This window comes from Oncorhynchus mykiss, chromosome 13 (assembly GCF_013265735.2).
Source record: "Oncorhynchus mykiss isolate Arlee chromosome 13, USDA_OmykA_1.1, whole genome shotgun sequence".
Classification (NCBI taxonomy): Eukaryota; Metazoa; Chordata; class Actinopteri; order Salmoniformes; family Salmonidae; genus Oncorhynchus; species Oncorhynchus mykiss.
Genome location: NC_048577.1, coordinates 50,242,359 through 50,261,523, shown reverse-complemented (window position 1 = coordinate 50,261,523; position 19,165 = coordinate 50,242,359). Strand labels below are relative to the sequence as shown.

At 43.5% G+C, this 19,165-nt stretch overlaps 1 protein-coding gene across 1 annotated transcript in view; it reads right to left on the bottom strand.

Moving 5' to 3' along the window:
• The window catches only part of LOC110486711 (acid-sensing ion channel 2), a 448,053-nt gene that overhangs the window by 338,909 nt on the left and 89,979 nt on the right, over positions 1 to 19,165 (bottom strand). The window lies entirely within an intron of this gene.

The following is a 19,165-nucleotide window of genomic DNA, read 5'->3' as shown; positions in this document are numbered from 1 at the left end:
ACCAGCACCCCTCCCCTATAAGACAGCTGGGGTAGCACCCATTTCCACCAAAACAATCTGACACACACCTTCTCCACTACACCCTCCCAGTTATTTTTCTGAAATACATCAGAGCCTAGACAAACCCCCAAAGTCTTCATCCCATCTCTGCCCCACTGAAGCCCCCCTGGTAACCGTGAAGCGGGACCCCGTCTGAAGCCCCCCTGGAAACCGTGGAGCGGACCCCATCTGAAGCCCCCCTGGTAACCGTGGAGCGGACCCCGTCTGAAGCCCCCCTGGTAACCGTGGAGCGGGACCCCGTCTGAAGCCCCCCTGGTAACCGTGGAGCGGACCCCGTCTGAAGCCCCCCTGGTAACCGTGGAGCGGTTCTATCTGAAGCTGACCTGCTCACAGCGATTCACTCTTTTCCCAATTAACTCCAGCTAAGGAGGCCCCCTCATACACATTCAAAGCATTTGAGAGAACCTTAACATCCTCAACCCCTGTAATAAAAACCCACACGTCATCTGCATACGCAGACAGTGCTATCGTGGGACCCTTCATTACACCTGGCACAGAGAAACCAGTAAGCCTCGCTCTTAAAAAACAAAGCATTGGTTCAAGCGCCAGACTATATAACTGTCCTGAAATTGGGCATCCCTGCCTTATACCCCTTTGGACAGGGATGGGCAACTCAATCCACCCCCCACCTTCACCATACACGAGGCCCCAGCATACAGTAAATTCATCCAAGACAGAAAAACATCCCCAAACCCAAAGGCTTTTATTGTTTTGAACAAGTACTGGTGGTCCACATGGCCTTCTCCTGATCCAAAGAAAGTAAACCCACATTCACATCAGACAGTTTACAAATGTATAAAACATCTTATTACAATAGAGCGCTCAGGCACACAGTTAGACTGGTCCTTGTTGACACTTAGATATCATTTTATATTCTGCACACAGCAATGCAACAGGTCTCCAGTTTAAGAGCCAAATCCCAATTTTTCAGCAACAATGAAGGCACAGCACGTTGACAGGAATTGAAAAGATTCACACACCATAAAAATCCCCCGCAAAAGTGCCAGGGGCTCGGGCCTGATGAGAGCCTTATAACAGCAGTGGACAGCTCCTGCAGAGTAATGTCAGAGTCCAAAGCAGCTCTCTGCTCGGGGCCCAATTGAGAAAGTCCATGTAACAACTGTTCAGCTCACAGAGGATCACAATCCTCCGCCTTGTAGAGGGCATGTTGGCGCATCTCACCATCCTCCATGGTCACCTTCCCATCAGGGAGACGAAGGCAGACCATCTGTTTGGAATGCAATGTAGACTGCCCTAGGTTATAAAAATAACTAGCGCCCATGTCCTTGAGGGTAGCAAAGAGACCTAATCAAGGCACCCTTCACTCTTTCATGTAAAAACGACCTCAGTTGATGTCTTTTGTCCCGTAAGTTTATGACTGGTCCAGGGTCGTTCTGAGTGAGCAACTTCAATTCAATAGATGTGATGTCTTGTTCAAGGGCCCTGATAGTTTCTTTAACTTCAATACCAGAGCAGCATACTGTTGACAAAACACATGGATGTGGGCCTTCCCAGCCTTCCCAGTCTCATGGACTCAAAATCACATTTAATAACCCTACATTTTTCCCAAAACAACTAAGACTTTTCACAAAACATGTAATAACTTACAGTAACATTAAAATACCAATAAGGGGATGACTTTCATGGACAGGACAAGTGAATATCAGCAGTATCAATATGATGATCAGAAAAACCCACAGGAGTCACACCTTCCAACCCTACCACAGTAGTGCTCAGATACAAACAACCTGTCTAACCTTCCAACCCTACCACAGTAGTGCTCAGATACAAACAACCTGTCTAACCTTACAACCCTACCACAGTAGTGCTCAGATACAAACAACCTGTCTAACCTTACAACCCACAGTAGTGCTCAGATACATACAACCTGTCTAACCTTACAACCCACAGTAGTGCTCAGATACATACAACCTGTCTAACCTTACAACCCACAGTAGTGCTCAGATACAAACAACCTGTCTAACCTTTCAATCCTACCACAGTAGTGCTCAGATACAAACAACCTGTCTAACCTTACAACCCTACCACAGTAGTGCTCAGATACAAACAACCTGTCTAACCTTACAACCCACAGTAGTGCTCAGATACATACAATCTGTCTAACCTTACAACCCTACCACAGTAGTGCTCAGATACAAACAACCTGTCTAACCTTACAACCCTACCACAGTAGTGCTCAGATACATACAACCTGTCTAACCTTACAACCCTACCACAGTAGTGCTCAGATACATACAACCTGTCTAACCTTACAACCCTACCACAGTAGTGCTCAGATACAAACAACCTGTCTAACCTTACAACCCTACCACAGTAGTGCTCAGATACATACAACCTGTCTAACCTTACAACCCTACCACAGTAGTGCTCAGATACATACAACCTGTCTAACCTTACAACCCTACCACAGTAGTGCTCAGATACATACAACCTGTCTAACCTTACAACCCTACCACAGTAGTGCTCAGATACAAACAACCTGTCTAACCTTACAACCCTACCACAGTAGTGCTCAGATACATACAACCTGTCTAACCTTACAACCCTACCACAGTAGTGCTCAGATACATACAACCTGTCTAACCTTACAACCCTACTACAGTAGTGCTCAGATACAAACAACCTGTCTAACCTTACAACCCTACCACAGTAGTGCTCAGATACATACAACCTGTCTAACCTTACAACCCTACCACAGTAGTGCTCAGATACAAACAACCTGTCTAACCTTACAACCCTACCACAGTAGTGCTCAAGTACAAACAACCTCTTCTAATTAGTGAACCTCCACCCATAAAAGGATTGATCTCTGACCTCAGCAGCGATATCAACCCTAATTATGCCATTAGCGAAAAAACAGCCGAAATTGCAAACGCTCTCCAAAATCAACCATCAAACACAGGCTTTGTGACAGTTCTCCCCACTTTTGCACTGATGTATCGCCATAAAAATGTAGCATCGGTCCAATACCACAGTGCACAGCTGAAGCACGTGCCAGACATGGCTTACATGAGGGGACAGGTGGAGAGAACTGAGCAAAGAAGGATGACAAATCAGCAGAAGTAATTGAAATCGCTGACCAAATGAATGATGAACTCGGGTGATGAAGATGGAAATCTTGATTTCTAAGCAAGCGGAAGAAATCTCCTCACTGAATCTCTCGCTCCGTACTCAAGACCTCTGTCTGCCATGACAAACCTCTATCTACCATGACAGATAAGTTTGAGACCGAAAGAAGCAAGTGCGACACTCACGTGTCCAAAATCAGTACTCTAAGAGCTCAAGTGGACTCTGCAATGCAGCAGAATACCACCATTGGGTACCATCTGGAGGAAGTCCAGAATGGTCATGCTCCACAGCGTGACTATCCATCCAAGCAACCGGAGCCCGGTACTCAAAGGAGTGAAGACGATAGGTTTCAGACATTGCCTCCATCATGTGTCCCTCAGTCTTCTCCTCTTGGCCATTCGGCACTGAGTAATATGGCGCCTCTTGGCCAACAAAGCCAAAGCTTGGCTTCTCCTCTTGGCCTTTCGGCCCCACTTTCCCCACAGGATGAAACCAACCCTCTCTGCCCGCTTGACGCGGAATACCTTGACAAACTCGTCAAGAATTTCCCCACCTTTGACCCCGTTCCAGGTCAGCCAAACGATACTGAGACGTTCCTAGCTGACATAGAGGACGCGTTGGATGGCTACCCGAACGCTACGGGTTCTGACAGGGTTTACCTGTTGAAGCGAACGTCGAATAGACACGTGACCAGGTTCATTCGCCTACAACAGCAACACGTGCTAAATAACTACGCTAAACTTGCCTCAGCTTTGAAATTAGAATTCAGTGGTTCTGCGACTCGCAAACATGATAGCTCACTGGCTAACACGATCACACAAGCTCGGAATGAACACCCACAAGCTTACTATCATAGGCTTCGTTCAGCTTACTTTGGCCTACTCACTGAAACAGGCATGGAAGAGCTGTTACCATTTAAAAAATGTTCCTGACGAACATGTATCCTACCTTCATTACCTACTTGGACCCCGCCGCCCACGGTGGCTTGCCTATCTTACAACTCAGAGAACTTGCAAGCACAACTTTTGAGGCATCAAAAGCTCGCAACGCTAAGAGCCCTGACCACTCGGTTTTGAAGTTCGACCAGGAGCACTCACTCCAGTTAGAGGGTGCATTATCAGGTATTGGAGCGTTAATAGATGACGCACAACAACAGTTTCTACCACGAAACCATGATTCCAATAACCTCCGCAGTCGAAATAACTGTAAAGTACATCGCCATCAAAACGACTACCACTACAATCGACCTGTTCACTACATTCCTGCACCCAACCCACACAAAGTGTCAGAGCACAAGAGTAACAAAGGGTTGGAGGATGATCAAAACGTAGACCAATGTTCTCCAGAAGTTACACTACGTGAAGAACTAAAGCGAGAAACATTTGAGAAAAGGGTAAAAGATAAGTCACAAGGTCTATACGGGGAATTACCAGACACCAGGTCCGCAGGAATTAACACCCATAGCAAGGACGTTAAAATTCAAATCTATTCCGCTTTCACTCGAGACCCTATCCAGGGCCCGCTTGATCAAGAAACAAGCCCACGGGCTTAGTCTATATACTCTGATACAAAGGTTGAGAAGAAAAAGGTGAAACGTGAAAAGTCAATCTGCTTCCACCTTGAACAGAAGTGACACATCACGTCGTTGCGAATGACCACTACACTTTGTGGGGAATATGTCCACTAAACACGAATCGAAACGCCCATACCTGGAAACAGTCCTGGCGGACTGCTTAACTTATCATGCGCTAATTGATTCAGGTGCGACAATATCACTCATCTCTCAAACATTGTTTGATGATCAAAAAAGGGCTTTGAAGCCAACTAAACGTTGGTTAAAAGTGGAACGATGCGACACTGCACTTCAAGGGGTCACTCAGACTACCTCGCCTCTCACATTGAGAGTCATGCTGAAACTACACTTCAAGGACGTATCGCTCGTCCACCCTGTGTATGTTACCAGCCTCGAAACTGTACCCATGCTACTTGGAGCAGACTTGATGGATCGATTACTCCCATTGATGGGTTGGAAAACCAACCAGGTATGGTCACAGGCTACAGTGCCTTCTCCACCGACCACACTGTCTACCCCTAACGCTAGCTGCAACACAGTCATTCACGAGGGGTATCTGTCGAAAGCACCCCTTGGGAAAAAGACGTTTAGGAAACACTTGGTGCAGAATCCAATCCAAGGAGACATTCCGCATTCCGTCAGCCAATCTGATTGACCATTATTTTCATGATTTCGAGCCAGCAGTCTCTGTGAATGAGCAACTTCCCTCCTCCTTGCAGTCGTGCAATACGGTAGTTGAGATGAACTTCACTTGCCCTTCGGACACTTTCGCAAACACAGCGGCCGTCTCAACAAGACAAACATTGATGCGCAGAGTATACTCTGCTTCCGATGACACACCTTCCACTTTGTGGCGGACTGTCAACCCTTACAATGACACTAATGGCGTAAGTCCAGCAACTGACCCGATGACTCCCACTGGCGAAACACTTTGCGATATCACAGACCGAGATACTCATCTCAGTTTGCAGGTACTGAAGAGGTAGCCACACGCGGACGCGGTGGTGACTGACAGACCTCGACAGCCACTGAGGGTGTTGAAGCACAAACACCAGGAGATTTGGTTGAAAGGTTACAGCCACTCTCAGAATAAGGCGGCCACTGACAACTCGTACACAGGGTCCAAACTTTTCGTTTGCGCCTCGGATACCAACACCAGCCGCTGGTGGGTGTGTCCCAAGACACAAAGGGGGGGAATAGTAGCCCAGACCCATGATGAGCCTCATCAAGGCCGGTGGGGGGGTCGAGACTACGGACAACACCGTACGAGGCCACCAGAGCATAAATCAAATCTAGTTGTAAACTCCCCTTTAAGATCAGTGAGGAGCAGACAGGCCCCCAGACGGGGATTATCTTAGAACACATCTAAGATAGTACTGAGGTGTACCACACTGGTCGTAAAGGAAGTCCAGTGGACTTGTCCACCTCCAAAACAAATGGCAACAATAATCATTCCTTGCCATGTGTAGTAGTCACTACCAGACAACTAGTAAAATGCTCTAATCAAGTATTCCTGTAGGATAACATTTCATGATAAATCGGTAGGACAACTGGACCCCTTGAGTACCAGTACCAATTCCACAGTCAGTCCAGCAACACTCAGTAAGAGGATTAGTAACCTCACAAGTTAAATTGCTATTGATAATAGCAACATAGGAGTCACTCAGAGCGCAACACGGGGAAGGGAATCTCCATTGCACTCCTCCAATGGTTACACACGCCACTAATAAATAGAACCCTCCATTCAGGAGAAAAGTTATTAGAAGTCATGAACCACGATCACACCACGTACGACTGGTCTAACACTTAGAGTACTTCCGTCATGAGGTTAGCTCCTCCGTGGATAACTTAGCTATGAAGTATACTTCTTCATACCTACCGCCACTACAATAGTGGAAGACAGTGACTGGTAGTAAAACCACTACAGACTCCCTCGACACCAATTCTGACCGACCTCCAGGCGTTGACCTGAAAATGACCTGACTACGTCAGACTCATGCTGAACAAGTTGTAATCTGCCAGGATACTTGGTTTCCTTCCCTTGACATGTGCGCTTGCGTAAGCATAAACTCACATGCACAACGGAACATCCAATTAGGATTTATGCTAGGATCACTTAAGGGTCCGAGATGAATACCAGCCTTAGTAAAGTTGAACATTTATTTGAGGCCTTTAACTCTATAGCTACAGTACTCACCAGTTTTCTTCCCAGAAGTCCATAGGTCATCCCTGTAGACTGCCCAAAACTAGTGCCTTACAGCTGTAGACTTCTCATATAGTTATCAACTTAGGATAGTACCCTAAGCAACACCCCGCAAATTAGCAACGCCCTAGATATGACATTAGACAATGCCATGATAGGGTCATTTTGTCAAGACCTTGGACGTAGATAGAATACAGTCCAATTAGATGATTAAGGTGGCTTAACTATCATTTGTTTAGTTTATGTTTTCAATCATTTTGTTTCATTTTCTTCGGCACGTAGAAAGTGATAGAGCCATAAACAACTTCCACATACAACCATCAGTTAGTGCCACAACGCAGCTCATTTGGGAGGAAATGTAATGATACATTTCATGAGTATGTGTGCATTGTTAACATCTGACTAAGTTACTGCCCAGATCTTCCAGTCTGGACGACCAGACGACGGGTCCAGAACGGCGATCCCAATCCGGACATCCGCTGCCAGCCATGGAACGGACTTCTCCATTTGCAGACACCCTACCCGGGTCGACCACCAGAGGGGGGGGCTGCAACAGCGACCACCAAATGGACATCTGCCGTCGGATGTCCAGTCGATGAGTGGACTTCATTCGCAGAAAACCTACCCGGGTCGACCACCAGATGGGGACCACAACGATGGTCCACAACCAGGACAACCCACGGTCATTTTTATGTTGGTTTGCAACATGCAGGTTAATCGCAAGATTGAACCCAACATGGGGGGACTGTCATGACGTTGGCCTGGGGGTAGGTTTGTGACAGTCATAAATACCTCTTCCCCCCTTTTTCCTCTCTCTACCCTACTGAGGTTACATTTGCAAAACCCTTGGCTAACATAGAGATTCTCGGAACATCAGAAGGTGGGGGGAAAGGAACTATATTCTGGCAATCCGATCAATTGAACATATGCGGTGGTACTTAATGAATATGATGTCAGTTCAGTTGTCATCTGAGACATTCTCATCAATGATAAGATGACATAAACTCTACAGTGGAAAGTCTACACATCAGAGTTATCGGATTCACATTGAATTGTTGTTCAATTTCAATGTTTGAATATGAAATTATTCGTGATGGGATGAAATGTGATTTTAGCTTCAAAAATGTGAGATTTGGGTTTTCATAAGATAGGGCTGCTCAATCAGTGGCCCGCCCCTGTGAAGGGACATGGCCTATAAAAACTTTTCAAACATGCCCTTTTCTCCCTTCCTATATAACCCCTTGACGACAATATAACCTCCTGTTCCGAGGATGTAGGACGACGGTCCGATGTCAGAATGGTTCAGATAATAACTACAGAATGAAGCCAACATCAGCGTGAGCTTTGGTTGCGAATGGTATGAACTTTGAACTCTTATTCACTACAGAAGGGATACCTCCTAGCCGTTGAGTTAGCAACCGCAGTTGCAAACGCAGGTTAGGAAGGAACAGACAGAGTATCCCATCTACCACACAACAACGTTACTACAACGTATTCAATTTACCAGCAGAGACATTCTTCAAAGGACACAGGACTCGAATGGGCAACACGGCCTTCCATCTACCACCAACCTCCCGAAGCGCAGCTCAGAGTAAATATTTATTGCATTTTCCTTTTCGAAATGGGCGGTAATTTAGAATGCATAAGATACTGTATTTACGATAGCACAGCTTCGGCCTTTGTTCCTCAGTCTTCCCGCTCCTTCACTCAAACCCAGCCCCTTTTCTTTTGTGTAACAAGCTGTCATATCTGTTCCGCCCGCCAGGGACGTTTTCCTTTATGACGTAATTTGTAATCAAGTTATGATTTAATTATGTGTATGTGTAATTCTGTGTGATTAGTTAGGTATTTAGTAAATAAATGATTAAACCCAATTTTGTATTGCTGATTCAACTTGTTAGCCAGGGTTTGTGCAGATAACTAAGAATGTACAACTTTCAGATGAGACTGAATTAAGATGACAATTAATATTGACTGCTATTGATGTAAAATATTACTAGGTCTTTAAGAGTTTATTCGGAAGATAACAGCTCTATAAATATTATTTTGTGGTGCCTGACTCTCTAGTTAATTACATTTACATGATTAGCTCAAACAGTTAATATTAATTACGGAGAAATGATTTTATAGAATAGCATGTCATATCACTTAATCCGGCATAGCCAAAGACACGACACACTTTACTGGGCTGGCTGGTTTAAGATGAAACACACTATATATAGGCCCTACACACTTTACTGGGCAGGCTGGTTTAAGAAGAGACACACTACATATAGGCCCTACACACTTTACTGGGCTGGTTTAAGAAGAGACACACTACATATAGGCCCTACACACTTTGCTGGGCTGGCTGGTTTAAGAAGACACACACTACATATAGGCCCTACACACTTTACTGGGCTGGTTGGTTTAAGAAGAGACACACTACATATAGGCCCTACACACTTTACTGGGCTGGTTTAAGAAGAGACACACTACATATAGGCCCTACACACTTTACTGGGCTGGCTGGTTTAAGAAGAGACACACTACATATAGGCCCTACACACTTTACTGGGCTGGTTTAAGAAGAGACACACTACATATAGGCCCTACACACTTTACTGGGCTGGTTTAAGAAGAGACACACTACATATAGGCCCTACACACTTTACTGGGCTGGCTGGTTTAAGAAGAGACACACTACATATAGGCCCTACACACTTTACTGGGCTGGTAGGTTTAAGAAGAGACACACTACATATAGGCCCTACACACTTTACTGGGCTGGTTTAAGAAGAGACACACTACATATAGGCCCTACACACTTTACTGGGCTGGTTTAAGAAGAGACACACTACATATAGGCCCTACACACTTTACTGGGCTGGTAGGTTTAAGAAGAGACACACTACATATAGGCCCTACACACTTTACTGGGCTGGTTTAAGAAGAGACACACTACATATAGGCCCTACACACTTTACTGGGCTGGTTTAAGAAGAGACACACTACATATAGGCCCTACACACTTTACTGGGCTGGTTTAAGAAGAGACACACTACATATAGGCCCTACACACTTTACTGGGCTGGTTTAAGAAGAGACACACTACATATAGGCCCTACACACTTTACTGGGCTGGTTTAAGAAGAGACACACTACATATAGGCCCTACACACTTTACTGGGCTGGTAGGTTTTATGAGGGAAGCAATTTTCACTAGACAGGTAAATATCTATGAGTTAGAGTAAAAACGATTTACAGTGAAACACAGACTGTCTCCTGTGACCAATTTCCCCTTACAGAAATAGGACTCTATGTCCATGAGATATTGCACCTTGGGAAAGTCACAAACATTTTCATTTTCTGATACTGACTATAATTAAACACAGAAGAGTTCCTCCCAGCAGGACTGTACCATTGTAGGTCACCACGAATAAGACAATATATTTTAGATGTTTTACTTCAGGTCAATATGCATTGCAAACAGCTGACAGTAACTACATCTCACAGGTTCTGTGTGCTCAACATACCACTCAGAACATACAGTAGCCTCATTTCCAATCCTCACATAGACTGCTAGCTGAGATGTTCAACCTATGGCAGGGCATTCTGAACTACCTTGGACGTCAGTGGTGCACAGCTGGAGACTAGGCTATATATACACCAGCATGGAGTACCTTAACCTCACATACTGCTGAGAGGTAAAAGAGGAGGAGGAGGACGTGGAGAAGGCGAGAGATTTGGAAAGATGTAAGAGAGCGCAGGGGATTAAGATGGTATATAAGTAAGAGAGAGAGAGAGAGAGAGAGAGAGAGAGTAGATTCAGCAGACAGGCATACAGTGGGCGAGTGCAGTGCCAGCTGAGGTTGATTAGCACACAGCTCTGCTGCACAGTGACTAATGGGAGTGAGAATGAGAGCTGCCAGAGCATGACTCAAAGCTTCCTGTCTGTCTGTCTGCTGGGGCCAAACAGGGAACAACAAGACACCCGGAGAAACATTAGAGCTGTCTGCCTGCCAAAGACCTGCAGCTGCTGAATGGAGGTGGAGAAAAAGAGAGGGAATGAGAGGGGAGAGGAAGGAGAGAGATAATTAAGACAGAGACAGGAGGCAGGAGAGATCAAAAGAAAGGGAGAATTCAGATAGGAATAGGCCTATTGTTACGGGTGAAAAAGCCCATAATAATGTTGGGACAGTGTGCATTTCTGGTGTTAGCTAGGTCAGTTATAAATAGTACAGGACTGTCCTACTGAGGCTGATCTCTGTAGATGTCTGTGTACTGTACAGTGGTGGTAGAGCTGCTTGGCTTTAGGGCAGCCTCTGTAAAACACACCAGACCATAGGAATGATCACACACCCACACAGACACACACACACCCACACACATGTGCTTGTGCGCTCACACAGACATGCGCACAAACACACACGTACGCGTTCTCTCCCATGCCTAAAACAGCTTTCTCAGAACTGTGTCTATCCTGCTCTCATCATTTTCCTTTCCATTGCTCTCGGTCTCTCTCTCCTCACACTCTCAATGTATTTTTTCTCCATTTCTGACACTCTCTCTGCAATGCTAGTTAAACACGCCTTCACTTTCTACATGCAGGGGGAAAAATGGGTTGCTTAGCAACTTCACCCTGCAGACCCTCCTCTTGTTGGTCTGTGTGTTTCTTCTCTACCACACAACTCTCCCTTTCCTCCCTCCTTCTCGCTCTCCCTCTTCTCTCTCCCACCCTACTCAGACAGAAATATGATCTTAGAATACACAATGACTTTACCCAAAGCCATACTACTTTAAAAACCACTGAAATGGACAAAACAGAATATTAAAGATAAAGACCATTCAAACACCCACCCACATTGATTTCCTCTCTTTCACCCCATCCATCTCTCTTTCCTCATTCTCTTTTCCTCCACTCTCTCTGGCTCAATCCTCTTCTCTTTGTACTACAAAGTGATTTCTCATCCATCTTCATGTCATTCCATGTTACAACACAGTCCTTAGTGCCTTCAGAATGTATTCACACCACTTTACTTTTCCCACTGTTGTGTTACAACACAGTCCTTAGTGCCTTCAGAATGTACTCACACCACTTTACTTTTCCCACTGTTGTGTTACAACACAGTCCTTAGTGCCTTCAGAATGTACTCACACCACTTTACTTTTCCCACATTCTATTGTGTTACAACACAGTCCTTAGTGCCTTCAGAATGTACTCACACCACTTTACTTTTCCCACTGTTGTGTTACAACACAGTCCTTAGTGCCTTCAGAATGTACTCACACCACTTTACTTTTCCCACTGTTGTGTTACAACACAGTCCTTAGTGCCTTCAGAATGTATTCACACCACTTTACTTTTCCCACTGTTGTGTTACAACACAGTCCTTAGTGCCTTCAGAATGTATTCACACCACTTTACTTTTCCCACTGTTGTGTTACAAAGTGCGATTCAAATGGATTCAATTGTCATTTTTTGTCAAGGATCTACACAAAATACTCTGTAATGTCACAGTGGAAGAAAAAGTCTAGCATTTGTAAAACATTTATGGAAAATAAAACACTAATATATCTTGATTAGATAAGTATTCAACCCTCCCGAGTCAATACATGTTAGAATCACATTTGTGAGTCTTTCTGGGAAAGTCTCTAAGACCTTTGCATACCTAGATTGTACAATATTTGCATATTATTATTTTTTTAATTCCTCAAGTTCTGTCAAGTTGGTTGTGGCTAGACAGCCATTTTCAAGTCTTGCAATAGACTTTCAAGCCGACTTAAGTCAAAACTATAACTAGACTACCCAGTGTCATCTTGGTTAGCAACTCCAGTGTATATTTGGCCTTGTGTTTGAGGTTGTCTGGCTGAAAGGTGAATTTGTCTCCCAGTGTCTGATGGAAAGCAAATTGAACCAGGTTTTCTTCTATGATTTTGCTGGGCTTAGCACTATTCTGTTTCTTTATATCCTAAAAAAAAACTTCCTAGTCCTTGCCGATGACAAGCATACCCATAACATGATACTGCCAGCGCTACACTTGAAAATATGAAGAGGGGTATTCAGTGATGTCACGGCCGTCGTCGAGGATGCCCAGAATGAGACCAAGGTGCAGTGTGGTAAGTGTACATTTTCTTTTATTTGTAAAAATGTGGCCAACAAAACAAGAAATAACAAAAACGACCGTGAAGCTTACAAAGGCTATAGTGCCCCTAACAAAGACAACTACCCACACTGAAAGAAGGGAAAAAGGGCTACCTAAGTATGATTCCCAATCAGCGACAACGATAGACAGCTGTCCCTGATTGAGAACCATACCCGGCCAAAACATAGAAATAAAGAAACATAGAAAACAAAACATAGAATGCCCACCCCCACATCACACCCTGACCTAACCAAATAGAGAAATAAAACGTCTCTCTAAGGTCAGGGCGTGACAAGTGATGCGTTGTGTTGGATTTGCCCCAAACATAACGCTTTGTATTCAGGACAAAGAGTGTATTTCTTTACCACATTTTTAGCAAAGCATGTTTTGGAATATGTTTATTCATGTGCAGGCTTCCTTCTTTTCCCTCTGTCAATTAGGTAAGTAATGTGGAGTAATGTTGTTGATCCATCCTCAGTTATCTCCTATCACAGCCATTAAAAGGTTTTGAAGTCACCGTTGGCCTCATGGTGAAATCCCTGAGCGGTTTGCTTCCTCTCTGGCAACTGAGTTAGAAGGATGACTGTATCTTTGTAGTGACTGGGTGAATTGATACACCATGCAAAGTGTAATTAATAACTTCACCATGCTCAAAGGGACATTCAATGTCTTATTTTTTTTTTATCTACCAACAGGTGCCCTTCTTGGCAAGTCATTGGAAATCCTCCCTGGTCTTTCTGATTGAATCTGTGTTTGAAATTCACTGCTTGACTGAGGGACCTTATGGATAATTGGATGTGTGGGGTACAGAGATGAGGTAGTCATTAAAAAATCATGTTAAACACAAAAATGGTCGCTGCGATGATGGGCCGACCACATGCATTACCATGCCCCTTTCCACGTCCCCAGCTAAGCTTTCCTCAACCAGAAAAAACCTTGTATTTATATAGAAACAACCAACAGTATCCCTCAGGACATCTTCAAATCTCACTGTCAAATCTCTTCATAAACACTATTACTGCATACAGAGTCCATGCAAATTACTTTGTGATTTATTTAGGCCTACTATAACAAAGGGGTTGAATACTTATTGACTCGAGACTTTTCAGCTTTTCAGTTTTTATTCATTTGTAAAAATAAAAAACTACAAAAGAACAAACAATTGTGTGTAAACCAATGACGAAAAAAATCTAATAATTCAGGCTGGAATGCTACAACATTTTGAAAAAGTCAAGGGGTGTGAACACTTTCTGAAGGCACTGTATGTACTGTACCCCATGTACAGCTCCCCTCTCTATCCACTTCTCCTACTCCACTGAAGAGGTAGTAATGCTGGCTGATTCTCAACCGTCATTGTAATCTGTCTTTTGCATTTTTTGGGGCCTTTCTTAAAGTGATTGGATTTTCTCTGCTCCCTTTCCCCCTCTCTCTCACCCTCCCTTTCCCCCTCTCTCTCCCCCTCTCTCTCACCCTCTCTTTCCCCCTCTCTCTCACCCTCCCTTTCCCTCTCTCTCTCCCCCTCCCTTTCCCCCTCTCTCTCCCCCTATCTCTCCCCCTCTCTCTCCCTCTCTCTCTCACCCTCTCTCTCTGAGTTAGAAGGATTACTGTATCTTTGTAGTGACTGGGTGAATTGATACACCATGCAAAGTGTAATTAATAACTTCATGTTGGTAAGACGAGTGAAACATCTTCACTACACTTTAAAACCCACTGGGATTCCTCTGGGACCCCTCGGAGCATGAAATCCCTTACACTGGAACAAAATGCATTCCTTATACTGTAAGTCAGTCCATATATCAATTCACACACAAGGTTTGCTTGTTAAAGTACTCAATCCTTTACAAATCATTCCATAATCCTCTCCAATGAAGAGAATTGACAGTGAGATTTGAAGATGTCCTGAGGGATACTGTCGGTTGTTTCTATATAAAGACAGGGTTTTTTCAGCTTAGCTGGGGGGGCATGGCAGGGGCGTGGAAAGGGGCATGGCAACATGTGGTCGGCCCGTCACTGCATAAAAAATGTAGAGACTATTTTAGAGGCCCCCATCTTGGCGGTGTAGTGACATTTTAGCATTTTTAAGATAATTTCCTGCAATTGTACATATTCTGCAATGGAGCTGAGAGAACATTGTGTGAGAGAGAGTGATAGCCCACAGCCTGGTTAAAACAGAGCTATTCATACGGAGTTATAGCAGGGATATGGTGTTAATGATTGTCCCCCAGGACCAAACACTGGAATGTTTTCCAGCTCATGTGTAATTAGGGACCTTGTTTGGCTCTGCAATAACAGGTCATTTGGTGTGGCGTCCCATAATGAATTTAACTATGACTGAAATTCAACCTCACTAGGATCCTCCTCTCCGTGTCTGTCTGAGGGGATGGCCATTGCCTTACAACCACCATGTTGGTTTCCACACATACTGTACAAAAGTACATGTACAAACACAGAAATTAAGAAAATAAAAATAATTGTGTGTGTGTGTGTGTGTGTGTGTGTGTGTGTGTGTGTGTGTGTGTGTGTGTAATGATGAGCCAGTCCCATAACCAGAGGGTCAGATAACTCTGATGTTTCCGGACTTACTCTGCTGAGTGGGACACAGCATTCCCCAGCTTCAGTCACTGCTTTACATTGTCTGGATCTCTGTGTTTTAATTAGATATACAGTGGGGCAAAAAAAAGTATTTAGTCAGCCACCAATTGTGCAAGTTCTCCCACTTAAAAAGATGAGAGAGGCCTGAAATTTTCATCATAGGTACACTTCAAATATGACAGACAAAATGAGAGAAAAAAAATCCAGAAAATCACATTGTAGGATTTTTAATGAATTTATTTGCAAATTATGGTGGAAAATAAGTATTTGGTCAATGACAAAAGTTTATCTCAATACTTTGTTATATACCCTTTGTTGGCAATGACAGAGGTCAAACGTTTTCTGTAAGTCTTCACAAGGTTTTCACATACTGTTGCTGGTATTTTGGCCCATTCCTCCATGCAGATCTCCTCTAGAGCATTGATGTTTTGGGGCTGTTGCTGGGCAACACGGACTTTCAACTCCCTCCAAAGATTTTCTATGGGGTTGAGATCTGGAGACTGGCTAGGCCACTCCAGGACCTTGAAATGCTTCTTACGACGCCACTCCTTCGTTGCCCGGGCGGTGTGTTTGGGATCATTGTCATGCTGAAAGACCCAGCCACGTTTCATCTTCAATGCCCTTGCTGATGGAAGGAGGTTTTCACTCAAAATCTCACGATACATGGCCCCATTCATTCTTTCCTTTACACAGATCAGTCATCCTGATCCCTTTGCAGAAAAACAGCCCCAAAGCATGATGTTTCCACCCCCATGCTTCACAGTAGGTATGGTGTTCTTTGGATGCAACTCAGCATTCTTTGTCCTCCAAACACGACGAGTTGAGTTTTTACCAAAAAGTTATATTTTGGTTTCATCTGACCATATGACATTCTCCCAATCTTCTTCTGGATCATCCAAATGCTCTCTAGCAAACTTCAGACGGGCCTGGACATGTACTGGCTTAAGCAGGGGGACACGTCTGGCACTGCAGGATTAGAGTCTCTGGCGGCGTAGTGTGTTACTGATGGTAGGCTTTGTTACTTTGGTCCCAGCTCTCTGCAGGTCATTCACTAGGTCCCACCGTGTGGTTCTGGGATTTTTGCTCACCGTTCTTGTGATCATTTTGACCCCACGGGGTGAGATCTTGCGAGGGAGATTTTCAGTGGTCTTGTATGTCTTCCTAATAATTAGAATAATGAATAATTACTCCCACAGTTGATTTCTTCAAACCAAGCTGCTTACCTATTGCAGATTCAGTCTTCCCAGCCTGGTGCAGGTCGACAATTTTGTTTCTGGTGTCCTTTGACAGCTCTTTGGTCTTGGCCATAGTGGAGTTTGGAGTGTGACTGTTTGAGGTTGTGGACAGGTGTCTTTTATACTGATAACAAGTTCAAACAGGTGCCATTAATACAGGTAACGAGTGGAGGACAGAGGAGCCTCTTAAAGAAGAAGTTACAGGTCTGTGAGAGCCAGAAATCTTGCTTGTTTGTAGGTGACAAATACTTATTTGCAAATAAATTCATAAAAAATCCTACAATGTGATTTTCTGGATTTTTTTAATCATTTTGTCTGTCATAGTTGAAGTGTACCGATGACCTCTCTCGTCTTTTTAAGTGGGAGAACTTGCACAATTGGTGGCTGAATAAATACTTTTTTGCCCCACTGTAGTTCTCAATAACTTATTTCAATTTTCGCATACATTATTTAAAAAAAAATCAGCATCTATTTAATAATATACAGTTGAAGTCGGAAGTTTACATACACTTAGGTTGGAGTCATTTAAACTTGTTTTTCAACCACTCCACAAATGTCTTGTTAACGAACTATAGTTTTGGCAAGTAGGTTAGGACATCTATTTTGAGCATGACAAGTAATTTTTCCAACAATTGTTTACAGACAGATTATTTGACTTATAATTCACTGTATCACAATTCCAGAGGTCAGAAGTTTAGATACACTAAGTTGACTGTGCTTGTAAACAGCTTGGAAATGTCCAGAAAATGATGTCATGGCTTTAGAAGCGTCTGATAGGCTAATTGACATAATTTGAGTCAATTGGAGGTGTACCTGTGTATGTATTTCAAGGCCTACCTACCAACTCAGTGCTTCTTTGCTTGACATCATGGGAAAATCAAAAGAAATCAGCAAAGACCTCAGAAAAAAATTGCAGACATCCACAAGTCTGGTTCATCCTTGGGAGCAATTTCCAAACACCTGAAGGTACCACGTTCATCTGTACAAACAATACAGATGAGCGTACTTTGGTGCGAAAAGTGCAAATGAATCCCAGAACAACAGCAAAGGACCTTGTGAAGATGCTGGAGGAAACAGGTACAAAAGTATCTATATCCACAGTAAAACGAGTCCTATATCAACATAACCTGAAAGGCCGCTCAGCAAGGAAGAAGCCACTGCTCCCCACCATAAAAAAATCCAGATTACGGTTTGCAACTGCACATCGGGACAAAGACTGTACTTTTTGGAGAAATGTCCTCTGGTCTGATGAAACAAAAATATAACCGTTTGGCCATAATTATTTGGCCATTGTTATGTTTGGGGGAAAAGGGGGAGGCTTGCAAGCTGAAGAACACCGGGGGTGGCAGCGTACGGTTTGTGGGGGTGCTTTGCTGCAAGAGGGACTGGTGCACTTCACAAAATAGATGGCATCATGAGGAGGTAAAATTATGTGGATATATTGAAGCAACATCTCAAGACATCAGTCAGAAAGTTAAAGCTTGGTCGCAAATGGGTCTTCCAAATAGACAATGACCCCAAGCATACTTCCAAAGTTATGGCAAAATGGCTTAAGGACAACAAAGTCAAGGTATTGGAGTGGCCATCACAAAGCCCTGACTTCAATCATATAGAAAATTTGAAAATGCCAAGAGTGTGCAAAGCTGTCAAGACAAAGGGTGGCTATTTGAAGAATCTCAAATATTAAATATTTTTTGATTTGTATAACACTTTTTTTACTACATGATTCCATGTGTATTATTTCAAAGTTTCGATGTCTTCAATTTTATTCTACAGTGTAGAAAATAGTGAAAATAAAGAAAAACCCATGAATAAGTAGGTGTTCTACAACTTTTGACCGGTAGTGCAGATTGAATAAAAACGCAGAGATCCAGACAACATAAACATATGACTTCATTCTGGGGAAACACTGAAGCAATACAAACACACCCTAAGGAATAGAACATTATAAATCAGCTGGATGTAATTGAGGTATCCATAGACTCAAACCACTTCTAGGAGAATTAGAATAAATTAAACAAACCGCATCATGATAAATTGGCTATCCAACATGGTGATGAAGTGGAGAAATCACTTTGCAAACCTCTACAGCAAAATAACAAAAAGCCCAGAATAAAAATGTATACAAGACAAATTAGAAATCCTTGAATTATCCTGTGGATTCCCAATTACAGGCAAGCAATATTGCAAAAACTATGTGCTCTACTACAACCCAAAAATACCTTTTAAATGAAATGATCAAATATACAGACGACAAATTCAAATGAGCTATACACAAACTACATAG